The sequence below is a fragment of the Physeter macrocephalus genome, chromosome 16 (assembly GCF_002837175.3).
Source record: "Physeter macrocephalus isolate SW-GA chromosome 16, ASM283717v5, whole genome shotgun sequence".
NCBI classification, from domain to species: domain Eukaryota; kingdom Metazoa; phylum Chordata; class Mammalia; order Artiodactyla; family Physeteridae; genus Physeter; species Physeter macrocephalus.
In genome coordinates, this window is record NC_041229.1 from 103,387,960 (window position 1) to 103,395,753 (window position 7,794).

The window sequence follows — 7,794 nt, forward strand, 5'->3', positions numbered from 1 at the left end:
AGAGGCCCGCGTACCGCAAAAAAAAAAAAAAAAATGCAAAGTGTCCAGTTAGAATCTGAATTTAGTTAGACTGCATTTAAAAAAAATGTACAAGTATATCCTGTGCAATATTTGGGGCATACTTACACTACTAAATTATTGGTTTATCTGAAATTTGAATTCAACTAGCCATTTTAATAAACTAGCCATTTGAATTTAACTAGTATTTTATCTGGCAGCCCCAATGCACCAACAGTGCCGAGGCCCTGACTGGATCTTAAGGAGAAAAAAAAAACACGTGAAGAGAATTCCCAGATGTTGACGTAACAGGGCAGGGAAAACACAGTGGTAAGATCCCAGGGGTCGAACGGCCTGGGTTCCAGTCAGGGCTCCACCAAGCCCACTAGCTCTGGGCAAGCTGTTTAATCTCCAGGCCTGAATTTCTTCATCTGTAAAATCAGGGATAATAACAGTAATGTGCATAGGCTCGTTACAAAGATCAAACGAGTTAATGCATGTAACGTGCTCAGAAGAGTGTCTGGCACGTAACGGGCCTTTATTATAAATGTCAGCTTTCAGTGTCAGCAATGCAGAGGCTGAACAGGGGACTTGGCCCTGCTTCTGATGGGCAGAGGTGTGCAGGGCCAGGGCCATGAGGAGAGAACCAGAGGCCAGCCCAGTTGGGCTGGGGCTTGCTTGCGGAGATTGAAGCACAACTTGACCCTCAAAGCCCCTTAGTCAGAGCAAGCAGATGACCTAAGAAATGGGGTCCTCCCGCCCACACATATCCTTTGGGGGAGGATCTACCATGAGCCACCTGCACCAGGCACAGATCGATCGCTCCCACCGGCTCCCTGACTCTGCCCCTTTCCAACTCCAACTCAGTGCTCAGTGACATTGAGGTAACAGCCTGAAACTGACCACAGTGCACATCTGTACACCACAGAAATCGGCAAATGCTACAACCAGGGCCCTTTCCTCACCCCCCTGGGAGCCACAGATGAAAAGAACACCTAGACAGGCTAAGCATACCACCGTGACCTGGAGACAGGCAGTAAGGGTGGGCTGTGTGAGTGGTGCCCCCTCTCCACTTGCCCGTTTGGCTACAGACCCCAAATAAAGAGGCCTCTGTGGGACGTTTACAGCAATACAATCTTACCTCAGGAAACAAGAAAAATCTCAAATAAACAACCTAAACTTACACCTAAAGCAATGAGAGAAAGAGGAACAAACAAAACCCAAAGTTAGTAGAAGGAAAGAAATCATAAAGATCAGAGCAGAAATAAATGAAATAGAGATGAAGAAATCAGTAGCAAAGATCAATGAAACTAAAAGCTGGTTCTTTGAAAAGATAAGCAAAATGGATAAACCTTTAGCCAGACTCAGGAAGAAAAAAAGGGAGAGGGCCTAAATCAATAAAATTAGAAATGAAGGAGAAGTTACAACTGACACCACAGAAATACAAAGGGTCATAGCAGAATACTACAAGCAACTATATGCCAATAAAATGGACAACCTAGAAGAAATGGTCAAATTCTTAGAAAGGTACAATCTTCCAAGACTGAACCAGGAAGAAAGAGAAAATATGAACAGACCAAACACAAGTACTGAAATTGAAACTGTGATTTAAAAACTTCCAACAAACAAAAGTCCAGGACCAGATGGCTTCACAGGTGAATTCTATCCAACATTTAGAGAAGAGTTAAAACCTATCCTTCTGAAACTATTCCAGAAAATTGCAGAGGAAGGAACACTCCCAAACGCATTCTATGAGGCCACCATCACCCTGATACCAAAACCAGACAAAGATACCACACAAAAAAGAAAAGTACAGGCCACGTTCATCACTGAAGAACACAGACCCAAAAATCCTCAACAAAATACTACCAAACCGAATCCAACAACACGCTAAAAAGATCATACACCATGATCAAGTGGGATTTACCCCAGGGATGCAAGGATTTTTTCAATATCTGCAAATCAATCAGTATGATACACCACATTAACAAACTGAAGAATAAAGACCACATGCTGGGCTTCCCTGGTGGCACAGTCCTTAAGAATCCGCCTGCCAATGCAGAGGACAAGGGTTCGAGCCGTGATCCGGGAAGATCCCACATGCTGCAGAGCAAATAAGCCCATGAGCCACAACTACTGAGCCTGTGCTCTAGAGCCTGTGAGCCACAGCTACTGAGCCCATGTGCCTAGAGCCCATGCTCCACAACAAGAGAAGCCACTGCAATGAGAAGCCCATACACCGCAACAAAGAGTAGCCCCTGCTCTCCACAGCTAAAGAAAGCCCGCATGCAGCAATGAAGACCCAATGCAGCCAAAAAAAAAAAAGAATAAAATACATTTTAAAAATATTAAAAAAAACCCATAAGATCACCTCAATAGATGCAGAAAAAGCTTTTGATAAAATTCAACATCTATTTATGATAAACACTCTCCAGAAAGTGGGCATAGAGGCAACTTATCTCAACATAATAAAGACCATATATGACAAACCCACAGCTAACATCATACTCAATGGTGAAAAGCTGAAAGCATCTGCTCTAAGATCAGGAACAAGACAAGGATGTCCACTCTTGTCACTTTTATTCCACATAGTTTTGGAAGTCCTAGCCACAGCAATCAGAGGAAAAAAATAAATAAAAGGAATCCAAATTGGGAAAGAAGAAGTAAAACTGTCACTGTTTGCCGATGACGTGATACTATACGTAGAAAATCCTAAAGACGCTACCAGAAGACTACTGGAGCTCATCAATGAATTCGGTAAAGCTAGAGGATACAAAATTAATACACAGAAATCTCTTGCATTTCTATACACTAACAATGAAAGATCAGAAAGAGAAATTAAGGAAACAATTCCATTTATCGTCGCATCAAAAAGAATAAAGTAAACCTACCTAAGGAGGCAAAAGACCTGTACTCCGAAAAGTATAAGATGCTGATGAAAGAAATTGAAGATGACACAAACAGATGGAAAGATATACCATGTTCTTAGATTGGTAGAATCAATATTGTCAAAATGATTATACTACCCAAGGCAATCTACAGATTCAATGCAATCCCTATCAAATCATGAATGGCATTTCTCACAGAATTAGGACAAACAATTTTTTTTTTTTTTTTTTTTTTTGTGGTACACGGGCCTCCCTCTGTTGTGGCCTCTCCCTTTGCGGAGCACAGGCTCCAGACGCGCAGGCTCAGCGGACATGGCTCACGGGCCCAGCCACTCCGCGGCATGTCCTCCCAGACCGGGGCGCGAACCCGGTTCCCCTGCATCGGCAGGCGGACGCGCAACCACTGCTCTACCAGGGAAGCCCCAGGACAAACAATTTTTAAATTTGTATGGAAACACAAAAGACCCCAAAGAGCCAAAGCAATCCTGAGAAAGAAAAACAGAGCTGGAGGAATCAGGCTCCCTGACTTGACTATACTACAAAGCTACAGCAATCAAAACAGTATGGTGCTGGCACAAAAACAGAAATACAGATCAATGGAACAGGATAGAAAGCCCAGAAATAAACCCATGCACCTATGGTCAATTAATGTATGACAAAGGAGGCAAGAATATACAATGGAGAAAAGACAGCCTCTTCAATAAGTGGTGCTGGGAAAACTGGACAGCTACATGTAAAAGAATGAATTAGAACATTCTCTAACACCATACACAAAAATAAATCAAAATGGATTAGAGACCTAAATGTAAGACTGGACGCTATAAACTCTTAGAGGAAAACACAGGCAGAACACTAACATAAATCACAGCAGTATCTTTTTGGATCCACCTCCTAGAGAAATGGAAATAAAAACAAAAATAAACAAATGGGGCCTAATTAAACTTAAAAGATTTTGCACAACAAAGGAAACCATAAACAAAATGAAAAGACAACCCACAGAATGGGAAAAAATATTTGCAAATGAAGCGACCAAGAAGGGATTAATCTCCAAAATATACAAACAGTTCATGCAGCTCAATATCAAAAAACAAACAACCCAATCAAAAAATGGGCAGATCTAAATAGACATTCCTCCAAAGAAGACATACAGATGGCCAAAAAGCACATGAAAATATGCTCAACAATGATAATTATTAGAGAAATGCAAATCAAAACTATAATGAGGTATCACCTCACACCAGTCAAAATGGCCATCATCAAAAAGGCTACAAACAATAAATGCTGGAGAGGGTGTGGAGAAAAGGGAACCCTCTTGCACTGTTGGTGGGAATGTACATTGGAACAACCACTATGGAGAACAGTATGGAGGTTCCTTAAAAAACTAAAAATAGAACTACCATATGATCCAGCAATTCCATTCCTGGGCATATATCTGGAGAAAAACATAATTTGAAAAGATATATGGGGCTTCCCTGGTGGCGCAGTGGTTGAGAGTCCGCCTGCCGATGCAGGGGACACGGGTTCGTGCCCCAGTCCGGGAAGATCCCACATGCCGCGGAGCGGCTAGGCCCGTGAGCCGTGGCCGCTGAGCCTGCGTGTCCGGAGCCCGTGCTCTGCAACGGGAGAGGCCACAACAGTGAGAGGCCCGTGTACCGCAAAAAAAAAAAAAAAAAAAAAGATGATATATGCATCCAATGTTCATAGCAGCACTATTCACAATAGCCAAGACATGGAAGCAACCTAAATGTCCATTGACAGAGGAACAGATAAAGAAGCTGTGGTACATATATACAATGGAATATTACTCAGCCATAAAAAAGAATGAAATAGTGCCATTTGCAGCCACATGGCATTATTATTATAATCTCAAGTCAGAGAAAGACAAATATCATATTATATCACTTATATGTGGAATCTGAAAAAAATGACACAAATGATCTTATTTACAAAAGAGGAACAGACTCACAGACTTAGAAAACAAACTTATAGTTACCAAAGGGGAAAGGCGGGGGGTACGGAGGGATAAATTAGGAGTTTGGAATTAACATATACACATTACTATATATATATTAGATAATCAACAAGGACCTACTGTATAGTACAGGGAACTCTACTCAACATTCTGTAATAATCTATATGGGAAAGGAATCTGGAAAAGAATGGATATATGTATATGTATAAATGAATCACTTTGCTGTACACCTGAAACTAATACAACATTGTAAAACAATTATACTCCAATATAAAATAAAATTTAATTTAAAAAAAAGAGGCCTCTGTGTCTTTTGTAGAAGCCTCTTGTACAGAGCATTTAATTCAGTCAAAACATGAGGATGAGCTAAGGAAGAAATGAATCAGAAACTCTATGTTCAAGGCAGTTCAGAAGCCATTCTGCAACACTAATGAACCTGTGAGAATACCAAAATAAAGATTCCTTTGATAATCTCATTTAACAACGTGAAAATTAGTCTTTGCTTTTTAAGGGACTGATTTCCTTGCTTAGATACCCTTGACACCTTTTCTCTCTCCCCACCCCACCCCACCCCCTTCTCTCTTTCTTAACCAACAGAGGCATTTGCAGGTTGAAATGTGAGGATTTAAAATAATAGCTGTTGGGCTTCCCTGGTGGCGCGGTGGTTGAGTCTGCCTGCCGATGCAGGGGACACGGGTTCGTGCCCCGGTCCGGGAAGATCCCACGTGCCGCGGAGCGGCTGGGCCCGTGAGCCATGGCCGCTGAGCCTGCGCGTCCGGAGCCTGTGCTCTGCCACGGGAGAGGGCACAACAGTGAGAGGCCCGCGTACCGCAAAAAAAAATAAATAAATAAAATAAAATAAAATAATAGCTGTTGCATATACATGTCAAATGTCTATTCTGTAACAGAACTGACCCCCTCCCTCCCCCATCCCAGATGACACACACTCCCCAAAACCCAACCAAACACCTCTTGTCTTCCATCCCCAGGGAACTAGGGCTTCAGTTTGGGGGTCATCTTTGCCCTTCCCTCTCCCTCTCCCACCATCTAGTCAAGAAGGCCCATCAGTTCTTCCTCTGAAATCCCTCACGTCCTCCTTGCTTTCATTTCCACTAACCCACCCTAGATCACCCCCCTCGTCCTACCTGAACTGCTGTAAAAGCCTCCTAACCATGACCAACCATTACCATTGGTTGGCTTTAGCTACTGATCCAGGCTATATACTGAGGACAGCATCCCCAATGCAGGCATTCTTTCACTCCCTTTTTAAAACCCTCCACGACCCTTACTGCCTGAAGGTAAGAATCTCGCCTCACATCATTAGTCCAACCTGCCTGTCGAGCCTCATTTCCCATCACTCCTCAGCCTCCTGGGTCCTGTAACTCCAGCCAAACTGCCTCCTCCTTGTTCCCAAATAATCCAAGCACGTTCCTGTCTTCCTCAGAGCACTCCTTCCACCAAGATGCTGCCCACCTGGATGCCCTCTTCCCTGTGCAAAGCCCACTCATGTCTGGGTTATGAGTCTAATTTTTTTTTTTTTTTTTTTTTTTTGCGGTACGCGGGCCTCTCACTGTTGTGGCCTCTCCCGTTGCGGAGCACAGGCTCCGGACGCACAGGCTCAGCAGCCACGGCTCACGGGCCCAGCCGCTCCGCGGCATGCGGGACCCTCCCGGACTGGGGCATGAACCCGCATCCCCCGCATCAGCAGGCGGACTCCCAACCACTGCGCCACCAGGGAAGTCCAATGTGTCTAATTTTTCTCCCTCCTGAAATCCCACCAAAACTTTAGTAAGAGGTTTTTGTTTTTTAAGCTATAAATCTCCAAGGACAGAGAGACCAGGAGGGGAGACCACGGCAACATAACTGTGGAAGCAGCTTGGGTTAACTGACCTCGTAGCTCTCCCTGGCAGTGGGGAAGGCTGATCATCCACCAGTTTCCACCACAGAATCCAAGAAAAGCTAAGTAACTGTGGCTCCAGGTCCCCGGGGATGGGATGAGTGGGCTGATACGTACAATGGAAGCTGGGTGAAAGCTTTTGAGACGCAGTTAGATCCCTAGATCCGTTCCCCCACCTCATGCTGCTGGAGACCACCCCTCTCCCACCCTCTCCTGAAGAATAGAGGTTTGCTCTCTGGAGAGGACGAAGCTCAGGGTCTGCACTGGGGTGTGCAAGGCACAGTTGAGGGTCTGGGTACCTTGCCAAAAACAGGAGAGGAAGGTTATGTGAGCCTATGCATCCTGTCCCCTCGCGCATTCAGCTCCTAGAACACCCTTCCCCTCCTCTGAGACCTGACCCAGCCCAAGAGGGGAGGCCTCAGGATATTGACACTGAGGTTCCCCAACAAATAGCATGCCTCATCACCACTGTGCACCTCAGAAACTGGACTCCCAGGCAGCTTTTAGCTCCTACTAGTAATTGTGAACCAGCAACCAAAGATCACTGGGCAGCCGAGGACAGATTCCTTCAAAGAGAGACCAAAGGAAAGTAGCAGAAAAAAGCAACTTGGAGGAAACAGCCAATGCAAGGAGAAGAAAACTTAAACGAACATGGCATTAATATCCTCAGAGAAACAAGAAAAGATTACATAGGTGGAACTGCAGGATGTTATGCACATATTTTTAAAGACCCATTCAGAGAGCAAGAAAAGCTCTTGGAAATTAAAATATAATGGGAAAAACAAAAAAAAAATCAATAGAAGGGTTGGAAGATTAGGTAAAGGAAATCTCCTAGAAACTGAAACAAAAAGACAAAGAAGGGCTTCCCTGGTGGTGCAGTGGTTGCGCGTCCGCCTGCCGATGCAGGGGAACCGGGTTCGCGCCCCGGTATGGGAGGATCCCACATGCCGCGGAGAAAGAAATGGAAAGTGGGCAAGAAAGGCAAGAGAGGGCTTCCCTGGTGGTGCAGTGGTTAAGAATCACCTGCCAATGCAGGGGAC

General features: G+C 44.4%; 1 protein-coding gene across 5 annotated transcripts in view; it reads right to left on the reverse strand.

The window, feature by feature from the left end:
• PC (pyruvate carboxylase) overlaps positions 1–7,794 on the reverse strand; it is a 68,156-nt gene that overhangs the window by 39,521 nt on the left and 20,841 nt on the right. The gene's annotated exons all lie outside the window — the stretch shown is intronic.